The sequence below is a fragment of the Pleurodeles waltl genome, chromosome 7 (assembly GCF_031143425.1).
Source record: "Pleurodeles waltl isolate 20211129_DDA chromosome 7, aPleWal1.hap1.20221129, whole genome shotgun sequence".
NCBI lineage: Eukaryota > Metazoa > Chordata > Amphibia > Caudata > Salamandridae > Pleurodeles > Pleurodeles waltl.
This window is the reverse complement of record NC_090446.1, coordinates 458,061,338-458,085,386: the sequence shown is the minus strand read 5'-3', so window position 1 is coordinate 458,085,386 and position 24,049 is coordinate 458,061,338. Positions and strand designations below refer to the sequence as shown.

At 44.3% G+C, this 24,049-nt stretch overlaps 1 long non-coding RNA gene across 1 annotated transcript in view; it reads right to left on the bottom strand.

Annotated features, from left to right (window-relative positions):
* Window positions 1–15,310: 15,310 nt before the first annotated feature.
* LOC138304185 (uncharacterized) overlaps window positions 15,311–24,049 on the bottom strand; it is a 29,209-nt gene continuing 20,470 nt past the window's right edge. The window contains exons 2-3 of the long non-coding RNA XR_011205516.1: window positions 20,569–20,674; window positions 15,311–15,696 (exon numbers count right to left, since the gene is read on the bottom strand). This is a non-coding gene — a long non-coding RNA (uncharacterized lncRNA). The remainder of the gene's footprint in view (window positions 15,697–20,568; window positions 20,675–24,049) is intronic.

Here is a 24,049-nt window from a genome sequence, read left to right as displayed (position 1 = left end):
CTACAAATTCTCATAGACAGATTCAATCTATTTTGCCGGGATTATGGCCTGGAGTTGAATCACAAGAAAACTAAGCTAATGGCACTTCGCTTTGGAGTGCGGAAGAAATGCACCATCCGCTTAGATGGTGATCCCTTGGATAAGGTCAGCTCCATTGACTATTTGGGTGTAAGGCTCACTGATAATTTGCACTGGGTAGAGCAGGTTAACAAAAGTGCTGGTCTTTTGCAGCATAGTGCAGCATCTACCCTGCACTTTTATAGGGGTACGGCAGCAAAAACTGTCTCCCCAGTGTAGGAAAGTACCATCTTGCCTGGCATGTTACCCCCATATTTCACTGTATATATGTTGTTTCAGTTATATGTGTCACTGGGACCCTGCCAGCCAGGGCCCCAGTGCTCATAAGTGTGCCCTGTATGTGTTACCTGTGTTATGACTAACTGTCTCACTGAGGCTCTGCTATGCAGAACCTCAGTGGTTATGCTCTCTCATTTCTTTCCAAATTGTCACTAACAGGCTAGTGACCAATTTCACCAATTTCACCAATTTACATAGGCATACTGGAACACGCTTATAATTCCCTAGTATATGGTACTGAGGTACCCAGGCTATTGGGGTTCCAGGAGATCCCTATGGGCTGCAGCATTTCTTTTGCCACCCATAGGGAGCTCTGACAATTCTTACACAGGCCTGCCCTTGCAGCCTGAGTGAAATAACGTCCACGTTATTTCACAGCCATTTACCACTGCACTTAAGTAACTTATAAGTCACCTATATGTCTAACCTTTACCTGGTAAAGGTTGGGTGCTAAGTTACTTAGTGTGTGGGCACCCTGGCACTAGCCAAGGTGCCCCCATATTGTTCAGGGCAAATTCCCCGGACTTTGTGAGTGCGGGGACACCATTACACGCGTGCACTATACATATGTCACAACATATGTATAGCGTCACAATGGTAACTCCGAACATGGCCATGTAACATGTCTAAGATCATGGAATTGTCACCCCAATGCCATTCTGGCATTGGGGAGACAATTCCATGGTCCCCCGAGTCTCTAGCTCAGACCCGGGTACTGCCAAACTACCTTTCCCGGGGTTTCACTGCAGATGCTGCTGCTGCCAACCCCTCAGACAGGTTTCTGCCCTCCTGGGGTCCAGCCAGGCTTGGCCCAGGAAGGCAGAACAAAGGACTTCCTCAGAGAGAGGGTGTTACACCCTCTCCCTTTGGAAAAAGGTGTTAGGGCTGGGGAGGAGTAGCCTCCCCCAGCCTCTGGAAATGCTTTCATGGGCACAGATGGTGCCCATTTCTGCATAAGCCAGTCTACACCGGTTCAGGGATCCCCCCAGCCCTGCTCTGGCACGAAACTGGACAAAGGAAAGGGGAGTGACCACTCCCCTGACCTGCACCTCCCCTGGGAGGTACCCAGAGCTCCTCCAGTGTGCTCCAGACCTCTGCCATCTTGGAAACAGATGCCGTCAGAGACTCCTTCTGATAGGCTCCTCCAGGTGTTGCTAGCCTATCCTCTCTCCTAAGTAGCCAAACCTCCTTTTCTGGCTATTTAGGGTCTCTGCTTAGGGGAATTCTTTAGATAACGAATGCAAGAGCTCATCAGAGTTCCTCTGCATCTCTCTCTTCACCTTCTGCCAAGGAATCGACAGCTGACTGCTCTGGAAGCATGCAAAACTGCAACAAAGTAGCAAAGATGACTACTGCGACCTTGTAACGCTGATCCAGCTGCCTTCTCGACTGTTGGTGCATGCTGTGGGGGTAGTCTGCCTCCTCTCTGCACTAGAAGCTCCTAAGAAATCTCCCGTGGGTCGACGGAATCTTCCCCCTGCAACTGCAGGCACCAAAGAACTGCATCACCAGTCCTCTGGGTCTCCTCTCAGCACGACGAGCGAGGTCCCTTGAAATCAGCAACTCTGTCCAAGTGACTCCCACAGTCCAGTGACTCTTCAGTCCAAGTTTGGTGGAGGTAAGTCCTTGCCTCCCCACGCTAGACTGCATTGCTGGGTACCGCATGATTTGCAGCTGCTCCGGCTCCTGTGCACTCTTCCAGGATTTCCTTTGTGCACACCCAAGCCTGGGTCCCCGGCACTCTAACCTGCAGTGCACGACCTCCTGAATTGTCCTCCAGCATCGTGGGACCTTCCTTTGTGACTTCGGGTGAGCTCCGGTTCACTCCACTTCGTAGGGCCTGTTCCGGCACTTCTGCGGGTGCTGCTTGCTTCTGAGTGGGCTCTTTGTCTTGCTGGACGCCCCCTCTGTCTCCTCACGCAATTGGCAACATCCTGGTCCCTCCTGGGCCACAGCAGCATCCAAAAACCCTAACTGCAACCCTTGCAGCTAGCAAGGCTTGTTTGCAGTCTTTCTGTACGGAAACACCTCTGCAAGCTTCTACATGACGTGGTACATCCATCCTCCAAAGGGGAAGTTTTTATCCATTGTCGTTCTTGCAGAATCCACAGCTTCTACCATCCAGGGACAGCATCTTTGCACCAACAGTTGCCATTTTCTGGGCATCTGCCCACTCCCGACTTGATCGTGACTCTTGGACTTGGTCCCCTTGTTCCACAGGTACCCTCGTCAGGAAGTCCATTGTTGTTGCATTGCTGGTGTCGGTCTTCCTTGCAGAATTCCCCTATCACTACTTCTGTGCTCTCTGGGGAACTAAGGTGCGCTTTGCACCCACTTTTCAGGGTCTTGGGGTGGGCTATTTTTCTAACCCTCACTGTTGTCTTACAGTCCCAGCGACCCTCTACAAGTTCACATAGGTTTGGGGTCCATTCGTGGTTCGCATTCCACTTCTAGAGTATATGGTTTGTGTTGCCCCTATCCCTATGTGCCCCCATTGCATTCTATTGTGACTATACATTGTTTGAACTGTTTTCTATTGCTATTACTGCATATTTTGGTATTGTGTGCATATATCTTGTGTATATTTGCTATCCTCATACTGAGGGTACTCACTGAGATACTTTTGGCATATTGTCATAAAAATAAAGTACCTTTATTTTTAGTATATCTATGTACTGTGTTTTCTTATGATATTGTGCATATGACACCAGTGGTACTGTAGGAGTTTCACTCGTCTCCTAGTTCAGCCTAAGCTGCTCTGCTAAGCTACCTTTTCTATCAGACTAAGCTGCTAGACACCCCTCTACACTAATAAGGGGTACCTGGGCCTGGTGCAAGGTGTAAGTACCCCTTGGTACCCACTACAAGCCAGTCCAGCCTCCTACATTGGTTGTGCAGCGATGGGATAAGTACTTGCAACTACTTACCACTTTGTCATTTTGTACTTTTCATAAGAGAAAAATATACAAAACAAGTTCAGTGTATGTACACCTAACCAAAAAGCTTCTCTTACTCTTTTTCTAAGTGCTGAAAAGTACCTCTAAAACTTTCAAAAAGTTCTTAAAAAGTTTTAAAAGTTTTTTTTCTGTTCTTTAAAAAGTTCTGAAACTTTTTCTTTCTTTTTCTGTCCCTTAAACCTTTTCTATAATGTCTGGTACAGGTCAAACTGTTGATCTGACCAAACTTGCTTATGATCACCTTAGCTGGAAAGGAGCAAGGAGTCTCTGCATTGAAAGAGGTTTAGGGGTAGGGAAGAATCCCTCAAGAGAACTGTTAGTTAATATGCTCATTGAACAAGATAAGACCTTAGTTGGCACTTCTGGTGAGAGATTAGCTGATGGTTCCCACTCTGATTCTGGGGCACCCCTAGTAAAAGAGTTAGAAGGGAATCTTCCCAACCTGCCCATTAGCAGACCACCTAGCAGGGCTGGTACTGAGGCGAGTTCTCATCGTAGTATAGAGATAGCTCCTTTAGGCCAGGTTGTTAGAGTGCCAGCTGTTAGGGACAGGTCTCCCTCTTTTCATTCTCACCATTCTTCTGTGTCAAGGCATGCCCAACCCACCCACCCTGATGACAGAGTGTTAGAAAGGGAGCTCAATAGATTGAGAGTGGAAGAATCCAGGCTGAAGCTCAAGAAGCAACAGCTGGATTTAGATAGGCAAGCATTTGACTTAGAAAAAGAAAGACAGAGGTTGGGGTTTGGACCCCATGGTGGCAGCAGCAGTATTACAGATAGTAATCCTGTAAAAGAGCATGGAGGGGGATGACATTAACAAGTGGTTTGCTGCACTTGAAAGGGCCTGTAATGTACAGGGGGTCCCTCAAAGGCTGTGGGCTGCTATCCTATGGCTATCTTTCAGTGGAAAGGGTAGGGATAGGCTCCTTACTATGAAGGAAAGTGATGCCAATGATTTTAAAGTTCTTAAGAATGCACTCCTTGATGGTTATGGCTTAACCACTGAACAGTACAGGATCAAGTTTAGAGAAACCAAAAAGGAGTCTTCACAAGACTGGGTAGACTTTGTTGACCATTCAGTGAAGGCCTTGGAGGGGTGGTTACATGGCAGTAAAGTTTCTGACTATGAAAGCCTGTATAACTTAATCCTGAGAGAGCATATTCTTAATAATTGTGTGTCTGATTTGTTACACCAGTACCTGGTAGACTCTGATCTGACCTCTCCCCAAGAATTAGGAAAGAAGGCAGACAAATGGGTCAGAACAAGGGTGAACAGAAAAGTTCATACGGGGGTGACAAGGATGGCAAGAAGAAGGATGGTAAGCCTTCTGACAAGGGTAGAGACAAATCTAAAAATAAGTCTTCATCAGGCCCACAAAAACACTCTGGTGGGGGGGGTGGGCCCAAATCCTCTTCAAATCAAAATAAAGAAAATAAACCATGGTGCTATTTATGTAAAATAAAAGGCCATTGGACAACAGATCCCAGTTGCCCAAAGAAAAGCACCAAGCCTCCTACCACTACAACCCCTGCTGCTACACCTAGTGCCCCTAGTAATAGCAGTGGTGGTGGGAGCAAACCTACTAATAGCCAATCCAAGGGAGTAGCTGGGATCACTTTTGGGAATTTAGTTGGGGTTGGTCTTGTTAGGGAGACCACAGAGGCTGTGTTAGTCTCAGAGGGGGGCATTGATTTGGCCACCTTGGTTGCTTGTCCCCTTAATATGGATAAGTACAAGCAACTTCCCCTAATAAATGGTGTTGAGGTTCAGGCCTACAGGGACACAGGTGCCAGTGTTACAATGGTAATAGAGAAACTGGTCCACCCTGAACAACACCTACTTGGTCACCAGTACCAAATGACTGATGCTCATAACAACACTCTTAGCCACCCCATAGCTCTTGTGAATCTCAACGGGGGGTGGGGTGGGCAGGGGTTACTGGTCCAAAGAAAGTTGTGGTTGCCTCAGATTTACCTGTAGACTGTCTACTAGGGAACGATTTAGAGACATCAGCTTGGGCAGAAGTGGAGTTGGAGCCTCATGCAGCAATGCTGGGCATTCCAGGGCATATTTTTGCTTTGACAAGGGCTCAGGCCAAAAAGCAAAAAGGACAGGGTGACTTGGATCCTGGAAGAATGGACCAAGTGCTCCCTAAAGCTAGGGTTAGTAAAGGTAAAACACTACCTACTATCCCTCCCTCTACAGTGGATTCTACTTCTGAGGAAGAAGAATTTCCACCCTATGCAGAACCTACACCAGAGGAGCTGGAAGCAGACACTGCTGAGCTTTTGGGTGGAGGGGGGCCTGCCAGGGAGGAGCTGAGTGTGGCACAGCAGACCTGTCCCACACTAGAGAGTCTAAGACAGCAAGCTGTCAAACAAGCAAATGGGGATGTCAGTGACTCTCACAGAGTTTACTGGGATGACAATCTCTTGTATACTGAAGCAAGGGACCCAAAACCTGGAGCTGCCAGGAGATTGGTGATTCCTCAGCAATACAGAGAGTTCCTCCTAATTCTAGCCCACGACATTCCCTTAGCTGGACATTTAGGACAAATGAAAACTTGGGACAGGCTTGTTCCCTTGTTTCATTGGCCTAGAATGTCAGAGGACACAAAGGAATTTTGTAAGTCCTGTGAAACCTGTCAAGCCAGTGGCAAAACAGGTGGCACCCCAAAGGCACCCCTTATTTCACTACCTGTGGTTGGGGTTCCCTTTGAAAGGGTAGGGGTTGACATAGTTGGCCCCCTTGACCCTCCTACTGCTTCAGGCAATAGGTTTATCTTGGTGGTAGTGGACCATGCCACCAGATATCCTGAAGCAATTCCTCTAAGGACCACTACAGCTCCTACAGTGGCAAAGGCCCTCCTGGGAATCTTTTCCAGGGTGGGCTTCCCAAAAGAGGTGGTATCAGACAGGGGAAACAATTTCATGTCTGCTTACTTAGAGGCCATGTGGAAGGAATGTGGTGTGACATACAAGTTCACCACACCTTATCATCCACAAACAAATGGACTGGTTGAGAGGTTTAATAAAACTCTCAAAGGAATGATAATGGGACTCCCTGAAAAACTCTGCAGGAGATGGGATGTCCTGTTACCTTGCCTCCTTTTTGCTTACAGGGAGGTTCCCCAGGAAGGAGTGGGCTTCAGCCCCTTTGAATTACTATTTGGACACCCTGTAAGAGGTCCTCTAACACTTGTGAAGGAGGGTTGGGAACAACCTTTAAGAGCTCCAGAGCAAGACATAGTGGACTATGTACTTGGCCTAAGATCTAGGATGGCTGAGTACATGAAAAAGGCCAGTAAAAACCTTCAGGCCAGCCAAGAGCTCCAAAAGCAATGGCATAACCAGAAGGCTGTTCTGATTCAGTACCAACCAGGGCAGAAAGTGTGGGCCTTGGAGCCTGTGGCCCCAGGAGCACTTCAAGACAAATGGAGTGGACCCCACATTATTGTTGAGAAAAAGGGTGAAGTCACCTACTTAGTTAACTTAGGCACTGCCAGGAGTCCCCTTAGGGTGCTCCATGTCAATCGCCTGAAACCCTACTATGACAGGGCTGATCTCACCCTGCTCATGGCAACAGATGAAGGACAGGAAGATGAGAGTGACCCTCTCCCTGATCTCTTCTCTTCCACAGAACAAGATGCTGTAGTGGAAGGTGTAGTTTTGGCAGATTGTCTTACTGCTGAGCGGAAAGACCACTGCATAAATCTCCTGGGTCAGTTTTCTGAACTCTTTTCTACTGTGCCAGGCACCACTTCTCGGTGTGAGCACACTATAGATACCGGAGACAGCTTGCCTGTCAAAAGTAAGATCTATAGGCAGCCTGACCATGTCAGAGACTGCATAAACAAGAGGTTCAGAAAATGCTTGAACTGGGAGTGGTTGAGCACTCTGAAAGTCCATGGGCCTCTCCTGTGGTACTTGTACCAAAACCTCATTCCAAAGATGGAAAGAAGGAAATGAGATTTTGTGTAGATTACAGAGGTCTCAACCAAGTAACTAAAACTGATGCTCACCCTATACCCAGGGCAGATGAGCTAATAGATACACTGGCATCTGCCAAGTATCTGAGCACCTTTGATTTGACTGCAGGGTATTGGCAGATCAAGTTATCAGAGGATGCTAAAGCAAAAACTGCATTTTCAGCCATTGGAGGGCACTACCAATTCACAGTAATGCCTTTTGGGTTGAAAAATGCACCTTCCACTTTTCAGAGGTTGGTGAATACAGTCCTGCAAGGGTTGGAGGCTTTTAGTGCAGCATATCTAGATGATATAGCTGTCTTTAGCTCCACCTGGGATGATCACCTGGTCCACCTGTGGAAAGTTTTGGAGGCCCTGCAAAAGGCAGGCCTCACTATCAAGGCTTCAAAGTGCCAGATAGGGCAGGGGAAAGTGGTTTACCTGGGACACCTGGTAGGTGGAGAACAGATTGCACCACTTCAGGGGAAAATCCAAACTATTATAGATTGGGTTCCCCCTACAACTCAGACTCAGGTGAGAGCCTTTTTAGGCCTCACTGGGTACTACAGGAGTTTCATAAAGAACTATGGCTCCATTGCAGCCCCTCTTAATGACCTCACATCTAAGAAAATGCCAAAAAAGGTATTATGGACAGCAAACTGTCAGAAAGCTTTTGAGGAGCTGAAGCAGGCCATGTGCTCTGCACCTGTCCTGAAAAGCCCCTGTTACTCCAAAAACTTCATTGTCCAAACTGATGCATCTGAATTAGGGGTAGGGGCAGTCTTATCACAACTTAATTCTGAGGGCCAGGATTAACCTGTTGCTTTTATCAGCAGGAGGTTAACCCCTAGAGAAAAGCATTGGTCTGCCATAGAGAGGGAGGCCTTTGCTGTGGTCTGGGCACCGAAGACGTTGAGGCCATACCAGTTTGGCACTCACTTCATTGTTCAGACAGACCACAAACCTCTACTTTGGCTAAAACAAATGAAAGGTGAAAATCCTGAATTGTTGAGGTGGTCCACATCCCTACAGGGAATGGACTATACAGTGGAACATAGACCTGGGAGTACCCACTCCAATGCAGATGGACTCTCCAGATATTTCCACTTAGACAATGAAGACTCATCAGGTCATGGTTAGTCTTATTGTCCTTCGTTTGGGGGGGGGGGGGGGGATTGTGTAGGAAAGTACCATCTTGCCTGGCATGTTATCCCCATATTTCACTGTATATATGTTGTTTTAGTTATATGTGTCACTGGGACCCTGCCAGCCAGGGCCCCAGTGCTCATAAGTGTGCCCTGTATGTGTTACCTGTGTTATGACTAACTGTCTCACTGAGGCTCTGCTATCCAGAACCTCAGTGGTTATGCTCTCTCATTTCTTTCCAATTGTCACTAACAGGCTAGTGACCAATTTCACCAATGTACCTCAGTACAATATCCTAGGGAATTATAAGGGTGTTCCAGTATGCCAGAGGTACCCAGGGTATTGGGGTTCCAGGAGATCCCTATGGGCTGCAGCATTTCTTTTGCCACCCATAGGGAGCTCTGATAATTCTTACACAGGCCTGCCACTGCAGCCTGAGTGAAATAACGTCCACGTTATTTCACAGCCATTTACCACTGCACTTAAGTAACTTAGAAGTCACCTATATGTGTCACTACTAGCCAAAGTGCTCCCAGATTGTTCAGGGCAAATTACCTGGACTTTGTGAGTGCGGGGACACCATTACACATGTGCACTATACATATGTCACGACATATGTATAGTGTCACAATGGTGACCCCGAACATGGCCATGTAACATGTCTAAGATCATGGAATTGTCACCCCAATGCCATTCTGGTATTGGGGAGACAATTCCATGATCCCCTGAGTCTCTAGCTCAGACGAGGGTACTGCCAAACTACCTTTCCCGGGGTTTCAATGCAGCTGCTGCCAACCCCTCAGACAGGTTTCTGCCCTCCAGGGGTCCAGCCAGGCTTGGCCCAGGAAGGCAGAACAAAGGACTTCCTCAGAGAGAGGGTGTTACACCCTCTCCCTTTGGAAAAAGGTGTTAGGGCTGGGGAGGAGTAGCCTCCCCCAGCCTCTGGAAATGCTTTCACGGGCACAGATGGTGCTGATTTCTGCATAAGCCAGTCTACACCGGTTCAGGGATCCCCCAGCCCTGCTCTGGCGCGAAACTGGACAAAGGAAAGGGGAGTGACCACTCCCCTGACCTGCACCTCCCCTGAGAGGTGCCCAGAGCTCCTCCAGTGTGCTCCAGACCTCTGCCATCTTGGAAACAGAGGTGCTGCTGGCACACTGGACTGCTCTGAGTGGCCAGTGCCAGCAGGTGACGTCAGAGACTCCTTCTCATAGGCTCCTCCAGGTGTTGCTAGCCTATCCTCTCTCCTAAGTAGCCAAACCTCGTTTTCTGTCTATTTAGGGTCTCTGCTTTGGGGAATTCTTTAGATAACGAATGCAAGAGCTCCTCAGAGTTCCTCTGCATCTCTCTCTTCACCTTCTGCCAAGGAATTGACCGCTGACTGCTCTGGAAGCTTGCAAAACTGCAACAAAGTAGCAAAGACGACTACTGCGACCTAGTAACGCTGATCCGGCCGCCTTCTCGACTGTTTTCCTAGTGGTGCATGCTGTGGGGGTAGTCTGCCTCCTCTCTGCACTAGAAGCTCCGAAGAAATCTCCCGTAGATCGACGGAATCTTCCCCCTGCAACCGCAGGCACCAAAGAACTGCATCCCTGGTCCTCTGGGTCTCCTCTCAGCACGACAAGCGAGGTCCCTTGAACTCAGCAACTCTGTCCAAGTGACTCCCACAGTCCAATGACTCTTCAGTCCAAGTTTGGTGGAGGTAAGTCCTTGCCTCCCCACTCTAGACTGCATTGCTGGGTACCGCATGATTTGCAGCTGTTCTGGCTCCTGTGCACTCTTCCAGGATTTCCTTTGTGCACAGCCAAGCCTGGGTCCCCAGCACTCTAACCTGCAGTGCACGACCTCCTGAGTTGTCCTCCGGCATCGTGGGACCTTCCTTTGTGACTTCGGGTGAGCCCCGTTTCACTCCACTTCGTAGTGCCTGTTCTGGCACTTTTGCAGGTGCTGCTTGTTCTGAGTGGGCTCTTTGTCTTGCTGGATTCCCCCTCTGTCTCCTCAGGCAATTGGCGACATCCTGATCCCTCCTGGGCCACAGCAGCATCCAAAAACCCTTACCGCAACCCTTGCAGCTAGCAAGGCTTGTTTGTGGTCTTTCTGTACGTAAACACCTCTGCAAACTTCTACACGACGTGGGACATCCATCCTCCAAAGGGGAAGTTTCTAGCCTTTGTCGTTCTTGCAGAATCCACAGCTTCTACCATCCAGTGGCAGCTTCTTTGCACCAACAGTTGTCATTTTCTGGGCATCTGCCCACTCCCGACTTGATCGAGACTCTTGGACTTGGTCCCCTTGTTCCACAGGTACCCTCGTCAGGAAATCCATCGTTGTTGCATTGCTGGTGTTGGTCTTCCTTGCAGAATTCCCCTATCACTACTTCTGTGCTCTCTGGGGAACTTAGGTGCACTTTGCACCCACTTTTCAGGGTCTTGGGGTGGGCTATTTTTCTAACCCTCACTGTTTTCTTACAGTCCCAGCAACCCTCTACAAGGTCACATAGGTTTGGGGTCCATTTGTGGTTCGCATTCCACTTCTAGAGTATATGGTTTGTGTTGCTATTACTGCATATTTTGGTATTGTGTACATATATCTTGTGTATTTTTGCTATGCTCATACTGAGGGTACTCACCGAGATACTTTTGGCATATTGTCATAAAATAAAGTACCTTTATTTTTAGTATATCTGTGTATTGTGTTTTCTTATGATATTGAGCATACGACACCAGTGGTACTGTAGGAGTTTCACTCGTCTCCTAGTTCAGCCTAAGCTGCTCTGCTAAGCTACCTTTTCTATCAGCCTAAGCTGCTAGACACTCCTCTACACTAATAAGGGATAGCTGGGCCTGGTGCAAGGTGTAAGTACCCCTTGGTACCCACTACAAGCCAGTCCAGCCTCCTACACCCAGCAATTAAGATCTATGTTGCTAGGGAGCTGCTGTCTATGGTGCGGAGGTCTGGGGCTTTTCCGACAGCAACAGGCTAACTATTGGAGAGAATAGCTTTACGAGGGCTCTATGTGCTTGCCCTCCCAGCACTCTGGTGATTCCATTGTTTTTAGATCTGGGCCTGAGACGGATAGCCAACCTAATTGTTTTAAGACCACTTCTATATTGGGTAAGGCTATGGGCTGTCCCCGAACTGGATGTTTACAAGACCTCACTTTTAGATCTGTTAAAGTGTCCCAATTCAGCCTCTATCCCCTGGGGAAACACGTATCTAGTTGGTTTAGCAACTTGGGCCTAGGAAACTTTTGGGAGAAACCCCACAATCTTGAGAAAACCCACACCAAAGTGTTGAAGCGTGTATACTGGTCCCATGTATGGAAAGACTACATTAGTCGCAGATCTCATGGTTGCCTAACAAATCTTTTTATCGACTTCAAATGGTACCCCCAGTTTGAATTATATCTAGACATTATACCTGATATTTTAGGCAAAAGCTCATATGCTAGACTCCGCTTTGGGACCCTGCAGCTAAAGACTTTGATGTGTAGATGGGGTGCAAAAACAACAACTGATATATGTGCAGCGTGTGGTATAACTTCTGAAACAGTTGAACATTTCATATTTTTCTGTCCCGCATATTCTTCTCGCAGGTTCAAGTGGATCCGTAACATTTGCCGGGAAATGGGAATAAGCGAATGTGCCTTTGCCCTGAGGATTTTAAAAAGCCATTGTTCTAAAGTTCTAATATATGCTGTTAGCAAGTATTTACTGGCAGCATGGCGTATACGTAACTCTTTTATCAGCAATGTGTTTTAACCATGATTGGATGAGATTCTTTTAAATAGTGCAGTGGAGGTGCAGTTCTTTTCCTTTTATTGTTAATATGGTTTTAAATTGGAACTATGGGGGTCATTCTGACTCAGGCGGGCGGCGGTTGCCGCCCGCCAGGCGTGAACCGCCCTTTGGCCGCCAAGCGGCCAAAATAGCGCTGCCCCCATTCCAACATTCCCGCTGGGCCGCAACACAGGAGCCGGCTCCGAATGGAGCCGGCGGTGTTGCGGCGGTGCGACGGGAGCAGTTGCACCCGTCACGCTTTTCACTGTCTGCTAAGCAGACAGTGAAAAGCTTCATGGGGCCCTGTTAGGGGGCCCCTGCACTGCCCATGCCAGTGGCATGGGCAGTGCAGGGGCCCCCAGGGGCCCCAGGACACCCCTTACCGCCAGCCTCTTCCTGGTGGTGAAAACCGCCAGAAACAGGCTGGCGGTTCGGGGGTCAGATTCCCCAGGGTAGCGCTGCTTGCAGCGCTGCCCTGGAGGATTCTCTCAGCCGGGGCAAAACCGGCAGAGAACCGCCGGACCCGGCTGGGCGACTGCTGACCCCCTATATTTTATATCTTTGATTTTATTATTTATTGTGTATTTGCTTTGATGATCCATTGATCGAATAAAGCTTGTGTTAATGGTAAATAATGGCAACAGGGAGCCATTTCCTTACAGAGACAATTTGCTAAAATTCTAAGGAGCTGATTTAAGAAAAGTGGCAATGCACCCAGTGCAGCGCCACTTTCCTTGCGCCTCTTAGCATCCCCCTACCGCCACTATGTGTGCTCCTTATTTAAAATACGGTGCACTGTGGCGCAGGGTAGGGGGCAATCGCATCAGAATTCCTGATGCTATTGATGTACTCTGCAGGAGTAGCGCCAATGTTTTATTCAATGGCATGCCTTCTTTTAACGGCTACTCTGAGCAGGCATTAAAAGTTCCAAAAAAAATGGTGCGAGGAAATCTTTAGATTTCCTTGCACCATTTTTTTGGCACCCCTAATGGGGAACGCCACCATTCCATACGTTGTGCCTGGCGCAGGCATACTGTGGCGCAAGGGCTTACAAAGTGGCGCAATGCATGCATTGAGTCACGTTGTAAATATGGCGCATGTAAAAATGACGTTATGGCGGCGCTAAGGTGGCGTTAGGGCCTCTTAAATCAGGCCCTAAGTTCAACACTAACTTTCATGCATGTAACAGACTAAAATGTGCTATAACATATGGACATAACAACGAGGGTGCAAAGTAGCCTAGCCAGCTCTGTATTGGATTTCAAGGGTTTGCTGAGCTTACCCAGCTAAATCTCCTGTACTGCTGGAGGTGAACTGTTATCAGCTAAAACACGCTTCGTTTTGTCCATAAATGTAATAAAACCAACTGTCACCATAGGAAAGTCACCATTCAAGCAGAAAATTATTGTTTGTCGGCAAGATCTGATGCAGAATTGTAGAAATAACAGTTGTGACTGATATCTCCGTTCAGATAACAGACTGGGGCAAATACAAAGGTAGTGCAGAAAAATGTATTGATGAAGTAAACACAGTCTACATGTGTTATGAGGTGTTGAAAACACCAATTTTGGAAGAAGAACTAATGAGGAAAATGACCCAAAGCGTGGTTAATATAAAATAGCATCTATAGCTTTCAGCTAGATAGCTTTGGGTCTGCAGTCGCTTATTGGAATTAATTAACATCCAGCTGTGTTTTCTTTGCCTACTTTTTTCCTCATCTCTCATAAAAGAAAGCCAATTTAATTGCTTATTCAATGCTAATTTAAAGCTACGGTATGGCAGGTTTATTCCATAGGCTTTCAGCCTGAAGATCTTTGAGGGCAATTCAACTTTGACCTCCCTGCATTTTGTGATGCACCTATCTGTTTCCCTTCAAAATGTAGGCATTTAACGTACTCACATGAAATGAGTACTTAATCAATCAGGGCTTCGGGTCTGTCTGTTGTTCCATAAGGCCAAATTCAAGCCTCACCAACGGTTGTGATGCATTGTTGGGAGATAAAATACAAGACAATACACTTTACTTTGGGAAAGATTTCAAAAGTGCCTTATTTTTGGGGAATACTAAAGAGAATGACGCTAGGGTTAACTTTGCCTTGATAACTCCTAAGAGCAGAATTAGCAAGGGGCTCGATAATTTAAGGAAAATAACCTGGAAAACATAGATTGGCGCTTTCAGCTTAGCTCCTCATACATTCAGCTGTAAAAGATGCAAACCGGGATCCTGCAACCACATTCCCAGTATTTGTAACTATGGCTCCTTTTAATCAGTATCTAGCCCACATGCCTGGCTCCTTTCTGGTTCACCTTTATACCATTTTTTCTTGTCAAAATAGACTGATATATAGGGCCTGATGAGATCTTGGTAGAGGGGAATACTCCGTCATGGAGATCCAGTCTCCCGTCTTAATATCCTGTTATATCCTATAGTGAACGTAATACGGCGGACTGTATAGCTGTCATGTTAATGCCTGAGTTTTCCATCTGCCCAGACCTAAATCAGGCCCATAGTTTTCTAATATTCATTAAAAACATTTAAAAGCCTATGAGGATTAGGGGGTGTGGATGGAGCTCGCAAAGCTCTATTTAGTGGAATTCTGCAGAGCTGGTAAACAACTCCGTGGAATTCCACGGAGTTCCACACGCGGCAGAGTGCTGCCTGCCCTGGCCTGAATGTGCCCAATCTCGAAAGCACTAAGCAGGGTCAGACTTTTCGGGCCAGAGACTGCATCACCATGACATTTAGTAATTCCTCCTAAAATGTCTTGTCGGGAATAGGTTACTTAGCTTAGTGAGCGGTCACCACAAGGCCAGTCTAATGCTACACCCTTTAAATAGTTCATTCATGTAAGCTGCCCATGACGCTTGATCAACAGTGTTTCCATCTGTAAACTTCTGATCTCTTTCCAGATGATTGATATAATCCCTAAAGACTTACTGATTCTTGCTCTTGCTGTTAAGATTGTACCCATACTTGGTTTTGTGAGTCATCCCATGCAAATACTTAATTCAGGTACTATTGGTTTCCGAGGTTCTTCCAATAACACCATTGGGTATCTGGCACCAGGCTGACAGGTAACAGTAGTGAGAGCAACCGCTGCTTTCATAAAATTAAATGGGCTGTTTCAGTGGAGGCCCAGGTGATGACTGTTGTTTCATTCAGCTCCGCAGCTAATGGAGGTGTTTCAATTCAACTGCTTCAATGTCAATTGGTGTTAAATCATTAGAATCACTGTGGGCAGCTAACAGCCTTAAACTGTTACCCCTTTTCAAAATATAATTTCAATCTCTGGCCTTGTATTCAGGATAAAAAGATGTCTCAGTTATACCTTGTAAGCTTAGAATGCTTTATTGAAAAACAAAATTAAATAACAAATAGATACATGTTCAAAGTACTTTAGTTGCATGAGGTAAACAAGTAGAAATATGGTCATATTAAACACATAAATGCATAATACAATGTATACTATAGAAAGCTGAGGCAATGTACTATAAATTTGATAGCATTTTTAAACCACGTTTGATAGTAGAGAGAAAGAGAAAAAGAAGGAAAAAGACGAGAAGAAAAAGAAAAGAAAAATCGATTTAGTACTCCAAAATGCAGAACGACACAATCAGAAAGTAATACTTATAGCAACCACATAATTGGTAATGAGAATCATTGGGGTTCAAAAGTGGTACTGGTACTTAAAAGGGTAGCATTTCGTCTATGTAAGAAAGATTCGAGAGGCAACCATAAAAGATCTCTTCTGATCATCATTGGAGTCGTGTTGGCATTAGTACTATCTAATCTGTGATTATTTCAAAGTAAATTCCATCAACCTATGAATCAAATTTTAATGGTAGCTTTCTAATTCAAGGTGATAATTTGTAATGCAACTGTGATAAGTAAGTCAACAAATTTGGCAACCATAACTAGAGACTGCCACAGAGAAGAGAAGCGGTAGACAAAATATTGTTTATTTTTTTCCAGATTTGTCACAAAAAAGTTTTAACACACGGACATTCAAGGGACACGTGTTTGAGATCACTATTTTCATGAGGGCAAAACTAGTATTTGGTACCTTTTGTCAATTTAAGCCAATAGAGATATTTGGGGGTAAAAAAAAGCCTGTTGTAAAATAACATAGTGTTTGAGATTTGCTAGCTGAGCGAGATGTAGTTTGTACCTTAGACCAGATTGTATCCCCAAGTTTATAAAGAAAAAGCCTTATGTAAGTCCATTTCCCATTGTAGTTCCACCTGACATTTAACTCTGTCATTAGAGGAACCTTGTAGAGAGAGGATGCTTTTACCTGTGAGAAAAAATCATAAGAGGGAGAAGAGGATTGTGTACTGAGTGTAAGCATGAGAGTTGGGAGCAAAGATGAAGGAGTATGATTTTAAGGTGTTTACGCGAGGCGAGATACCAAACTTTTGTTGAATATATTGAAATTCAAAAATAGCTCCATCAAAAGGTATATGGCTGATGGTTATTATCTGTTTGTGTATCCATTCTTTCCACAAGAGAACTCTGTTATTCAATGTTTTGTTTTTATTGTACCAAATAGGAGTATGCTCAACAATGTCTATGGGAGATGTAAATTGGGTGAGGAAAAGTGGAGAGACAGAAAATAGAATGAGTAAGTATTGGTGAAAGGAAGGATTTTGGAGGTTGTGAGATGTAAACTATGTCATGGATTTGGAAAAGGTGAAATTTCTGAATGTTCCAGTTGGCACCATAGGGTAGGTTGATCTCAATTGGTGGGAGGGAAAAAAATCCAAATTTGTTTGAAACTAAAAGTGCTATGATATTTCCTAAAATTTGGGAAACTGATCCCTCCATTGTCTCTGCATTGTTGAAGTTTGGCTACAGAGATACACAATTTTTGTTTTCTCCATATAAATCACATAAGCAACCTGGTAATAGATTCTAAAAAAAAGCAAGAGGGAGTGTAAAATGGAGCACAGACGAATTGAAATTTATAATGGTCAACATCATCATTTTGATGGTGGCTACTCTTTTCCACCATGACAGATAAAGAGGAGCCCAACTATCGGACATAAGAGTTTAGTTTTTACCTCATTAAGATTTGTTTTAATTGTATCCTTCATGGAGTTGGAGTAAAAAATACCTAGACCTTTAAAGCTTTGGAATTCCAAGTGAAGCCAGTATCTTTAAATAACTCATGAAAACAATATTTGTTCAAGGGCACAACTTCTGATTTGTCTATATTGCGTTTATATCCTGATACCATTGAATATTCATTTAATCAATGAAAGAATCCAGGTGTTGTGTTTTGATGGTCTGAAACAAAAGAAAAAATGTCATCTGCATATGCTTTGAATTTAATCTCTATGTCTTTATGTGTAAAGCTGGAAAACAAAGGAGACCTACAATTTTTTTCCAAAAAGGTTTCTAAGGATAATAAAAATAAAAGGGCGGATAATGGGCAACCATGCCCAGTAGCTCTTTCCAAGGGAAAGTGCTGAGACTGCTTGCCATTAACTAAAAGAGAGGCAGAAGGAGCAAAGTATAATAAATGAATGTAGTTGAGAATATGGGGACTACATCCATGCCATTTCAATGCTCCGATCATGAAATCACTATTAACACTGTTGAAGGCTTTTTCTGCATCCAAAGTTACAGCTGCTATAAGGATAGTGGACTTCGAAGCCATGTGTAGGATATTAAGGAAAGTTATAGAATTATCCAGGACATACCTTCCCCTCACAAAGCCCGACTGTTGATTACAGATTAGGTCAGGTATAACTTGGTTAAGAGGTAAAGCAAGTACTTTTGCAAAAATCTTGCAGTCTGTATTTATGAGGGAAATTTTGTCTATAGTGACCATATATGAATAAATCCTTGCCTTTCTTTGGAAGTAAGCATGACATAGCTTCAGAAATGTACCTAACACTTGGCATTAAGCTAGAAAAAATAGAATTAAAATTAATAATTTTGGAATTAAAAAATGTGCAAATTTTGAATGAAACTCAACTGAAAACCCATCAGGACCAAGAGCCCTGTCTTTGGGAAGTTTGGAGTTGGCCATTTTGATCTCTGTCTCGGATATTGTGGAATCCAAAAGAGAAAGATCTACATTTTGATCAGCTGATTTAGGAATAGAGTAAAAATAAATCTATATCTCCTGCAGTAGGAAAAGTCTCCGGGGTAAATAATTTAGGACACTAATTTATAAAGCACTCCAATATTTCTGAATCACTTGTGTGTCTGACCCATCTCTATCAGTAATGACAGTAATTGCAGATGTTTTTTTTTTTTTATTTCAGGTATTTTGCCAATAGTTTGCCGACTTTATTTCTGCCTCCATAAAATTTTGCATTCAATTTGAGATGAGTAAAGCATGCACTGTCCCAGGATTCTTTATTATATTGTAATTTAGCCTGAATTAATATGGATAGGGTGTTCATTTTAGTGGGTGAAAAGTATTCATGTTCAAGAATTTTGATCTGTTTGAGCAATTGTGAAGAGTCTTTCAGGGCTCTTTTCATTTTGATTGTGACAGAGTCTATGATGAAGCCCCAAGCTGCAGCTTTAAAGGTGTCCCATATAAAAGACATCCATGTAGCTGAGGGTAAAATATTGGAAAAGAATTAATTAACAAAAACTGTACATCGTTCAATAAATAATTGATCATTTCACAGGGCATTATTGAATCTCCATCTCCTTGAGGGAGGTGTGCCATTTGGAATGTCTAAATCCACTATAGCAGGTGCATGGTCAGATGTAAGGATAGATACTATCTTTGCATGCAACATAAGATGGAGGACATTCTGGGTGAGGAATAAGTAATCTGGTCTGGTAATATGAGTGGTGAACAGTGAAATAAAAAGTGAATTCCAAAACATCACGATGTGAAAATCTCCAGGCTCTAGTAAACCACTGGAATTTATCAATTTTTTAAAAGCTTTCTTCATTCTGTTGGGAATGTATCTGGTCTGAGAACGACAATCCCAAAAAGATTTCATTTATTAATTACAATTGCCTCCTACTATGAGGTTGCCTAACAGATATAGGGGCTGATTCCAAGTTTGGCTGGCGGCGGGAGCCGCCCGTCAAGCGGGAACTGCCAGAAGACCGTACCGTGGTCAAAAGACCGCAGCGGTCATTCTGAGTTTCCCGCTGGGCTGGCGGGCGACCGCCAGAAGGCCGCCCGCCCGCCCAGCGGGAAACCCCCTTCCACGAGGATGCCGGCTCCGAATGGAGCCGGCGGAGTGGAAGGGGTGCGACGGGTGCAGTTGAATCCGTCGCAATTTTCAGTGCCTGCCAAGCAGACACTGAAAATCAATGTGGGGCCCTGTTAGGGGGCCCCATGACACCCGTTACCGCCATCCTGTTCCTGGCGGTGAGGGGGTCAGAATCCCCATGGTGGCGCTGCTTGCCGGGATTCCCTGGGGCAGCGGGAAACCGGCGGGACACCGCCGGTTTCCTGTTTCTGACCGCAGCTTTACCACCACGGTCAGAATGCCCCCGTAAGTACCGCCAGCCTGTTGGTGGTGCTTCCTCCGTCACCTACCCTGGCGGTCTATGACCGCCAGGGTAGGAATGACCCCCATAGTGAGAGTGTAGAGGAGAAACATTTCCCAAAATGTGGGCCTACTCCTCTAGGACTGTAAACATCACCAATAGAGAGTTGGGTATCATTACTCTTCATGGCCAGTGTAATTCATCTGCCTGCTTCATCTTTAACTTCACCTATAATCTAAATATGTAAGGCTTTATAAAACAAAATGAATACACCATTTTTGTTATTAACCGGAGGAGAACACAACACTTGTCCCACCCAATGATGAATAAACAATCAATGTCTTATTTTTTAAGGTAAGTTTCCTGCAAAAGAGCAATTTTGCAATTCAATTCTGGGAGATGAGTAAGTACTTTCTGTTTTGTAACCGGATTGCGTCGTCCTTTCACATTCAAGTAGACTATACATAAACTATTCATTCAAGAGATTTTCTGAACAAATAGACAACAGGAAGCAAATAAAACCTATGCTGTAAACAAAGTAAAATTTAAGGGAATTAATGGGATGAAGACTGATCTATAATAAGACAAGTTTGCATATTGGAAAATGAACTACATATAGAAAAGAGAAAGAAAGATAAAAATGGAGTAGAGAAAAAAAGGCTCCCCTATGATAGGAGGAAGAATAGGATGACTAAAGCCAAACAACTTTAGTCATGGACGTCAATGAAGAAATAGGTAATTCTTGATAAGGGAGGGGGTGGAGTGAGAAGTAGTGGTCAACCAGGAACAAAAAAAACAAGGATGAAAAGGTAATACTAAACTTGAGGGAGGAAACACATTGGAAAATGAATATAAATAACCAAAAACTAACAGTTCTTATTTGGACTTACCAACAAGAAAATAAACAGTGAAACTTTAATAGAACATGAACATGAGAACAGGAAGACACTGGAAGACACAACATCAGGATCCAGAACCTCAGGGAGAGCTTGGGACCTGCAAAAAAAATAAAACAAGGTGAATGTTAAGGGACTCAAAGAATCCAAATCAAGTCAAGTTCTACTACGTTCCATGGATTCTCCTTTGTGGATATATCTGAACTGCTTCAAATCAGTTTGGTTAACAGATGTAGTTGTTTTGTCTTTATATGTGCCCTTACAGAAACATGGGTAATAAGACCATATTGAACACTCATAGATCGTTAGGCTAGTTGCGGGTCCAAAAATTATTTCCTTTGAGTTGCTGTCCCCCTGGAGACATCTTGACTAAAGAAGATCTAGTGGCCAGACCATAGCATTTGTTTAGATTGTTGAGCTGCTGACAGGATTTTCATTAGGTCAGAATACTGTAGGAAAAGAGAAATAATCTCTCTTGGTCTGGCAGATGTAAAAGCTTGTGATGAACCGACACAGTGTCCCCCTTGAATGTTGAAGTCAGTCAAGTCATCTAAGCCAACAATTTTGGGAATATAGATTTTAAGGAACTTAATCATAACTTGCCTTTCAGATCCTTCATGAATGCCATAAATGTGAAGGTTGTTTTGCCTGTTACGGTTTTCTAAATCTTCAGTTTGTTTTTTGTAGCAGACTGACTTCTCTAGTCAAAGTTTTAACTTTTCTGAGCATCGCTGACACATTGTTAAACTCAGTGATTCTAGAATCAAGATGAGACCACCTGTCTTCAATTCTTTGCAGAACCGCATTTGTCTCTACCACAAATGGTTTCATTAGCTTATGTTTGTCCATTATGTCATCTAACATTAAAGGTAGAGGTGATTTAGTGGGGGAAATTGGGCCTTTCTTGACTCTTGTTGTTTTCTCCCACTTCTATGCAGCCATTGATGTTGGAAGCAGATGAAGTTAGGGCGATTGAAAATTGCGAAACATCCATTATGATTACCAAGTGTCTGGATTAGCCCCAACAAGGACTTGAATAAAAAGTCCATGAAAATATCCAACAAATATCAGAAGACTTAAAGAAGCTTCCTGTGTTCAAGGTTAATACTGAATAAAATGGTGAAGAATTAAAATGTGAAAATAGAAGAGATTAGTGGTGTTTAGTCCAAGCATAAAAGTGCTATGTAAGAATAGTGGGGGAAGTGAGGAAAAGTGACCTAAGCATATGAGGCATCATCAGAGAGACGCCACCTACTGAGACCCATGAGGAACATAAATATAGGCTTTTCCATAATGGGGAGGAAAACAGCACTGGAGATATAGAAGATTACATTCTCAGCAATTGGTTATAAATGTCTCGGTAGTAGACACAATAGGCAATGGTAAGGAAACAATATGTGTGTCAAGAGCACCTAAAATGGTGGCCGTGACGGAGCTGTGATGGGAGCAGTAGGTTGAGAACTGAAAAAAGCTATGTACAGACTATAAATATGTCTATAAACTAACCACACTTCTCCCTGAAGCTTCTGATGCCAATTTACGTCATCAAAAATGGATAGTTTATAAATAAAGCATTCCTCCAGCATGAAGTTCTCCTTCGTGGCCATCTTGATTCACTACCCTGCATCGTTATTAGAGAGCAAATATTATTAATAAAAATGTGTAACTAAAATGAAATGTTTAATGTGTATTAAAAGGCCTAACTGACAACATGTGTTAGAAAAATAAACGTGCAACTTTAAACGTGGTTGACATGGTGTCAGAAACCTCGAGTTCAATCTGAAATAACATATAACTGTGAAAATGTATTTTGATTTATTATAAATACATGTACTGACAAAACATAAATAATATTATTGTAATAAGAACTAATGGTTTGAAAATATTAGAAATGTTTTATTCTTCAAGTATTGGTATTAGTGAAAAGGCCTACATTTTAGTATTTTTCCAGATGCACAATGTTTAAATGTTATGCTGATTTTACAGCAATGCTTTTCAAACATTGGGCCAGATTTATGCTAAAGTGGCGCAGCATGGTTCTGCACCACTTTTGAAACACAGGGGTGCGCCGTATTTAGAGGACTATAGCGCTATGCGCTTCTCCCTGGGCTGGTGCTGAATTAAGCTGCCTAACGCAGGCATCCATGCACCATAGTGCAATGGTGTCTGCGTTGAGGGAATAGATTGTTTATGTGCGAGAAGGCGTCCATTCCTATACATAAACAATCTACAATGATGATTTGGTACTTCTATGTGTGCCGCAAAATGCAGCACAGATAGAAGTACCAAAGCGTCATTTTGAATGATTGTTTATGTGCAGGAAAGGACACCTTCCTGCATGTAAATATCTGTGCATGGCATGTTGCTTCTTCTGTGTGTGCTGCAGAATGCAGCATGTTTGACCTGGCCCTTTTTGCAGCTTCATCCCCAGACTTTTTGCCTCCGTCTTCCTATTTCTTCTGACCTCTTGCTGTTGGCTCTAGGACTCTGAGCACTTTATCACTGCTGATCAGTACTGAAGTGCTATCCCTTCTATAGTTGGTATGATTGGCTTACACCTAATTGGCACATTTAATTTACCTGTAAGTTCCTTGTACAGTGGTATCCCTAAACCTAGGGCCTGTAAATTACATGCTACTGCTTGCACCACCCACTCAAGTAGCCTTTCAAACCTGTCTCAGGCCTGCTAGCACAGGTCCTGCATGCGCAGTTTACTGCCACAGGGACCTGGCATCTAAATTTACTTGCCAGGCCCAGAACTCCCCTTTTACTACATGTAAGTCAGCCCTAAAGTAGGCCCTATCTAGCCCTACAGACAGGGTGCTATGTATGTAGAAGGCAGGAAATGTGCCTGGTTGTGTGGCCTGTCCTGGTAGTGACAAACAGCTTGTTTGGTTTCTCACTGTTGTGAGTGCTGCCTTCTCAAAGGATTGCATTGGAAATGCCCTGGCTTATGTCTAGGGGGTATTGTCTGATTTATTAGGGGTAGCGTAGGCATATTTTGCATGGTTGTAATGGTAGTTAGAAATTCTGCTTACTGGAGTAGGTGGATTTTTATTATCATTACAGAAATGCCACTTCTAGAAAGTGAGCATTTCTCTGTGCTTATGACTCTGGTGTTTTGCAGCTTGGCTCCAATCCAGGTCTGGGCATAGTGACAGTTGATCTGCATATTGAATGGTCTGCCTGGGCTGAGAGAAGGGGAGGAGGGGCACACCCACAGTTGTAAAGGCTGTGCCCTAACCTCACACAAAGGGCTCATTTACCCCCAACTGATGTCTGGAGCCTGTGCTGGAGGAGAGAGGGGACACTTCTGGAAACTGTTGTAAATGGTTAGAACCTCATCTTCCCCTCTTTGTTAAACCTTTGCAAAACTGAGTATAAGTACAGGGGAGTTTTCCCCACACTTTGGAGACACTTTTGACATAAGAAACATACTTGTAGATGGACGCAGAATGCTGCTGGAGGGACTCAC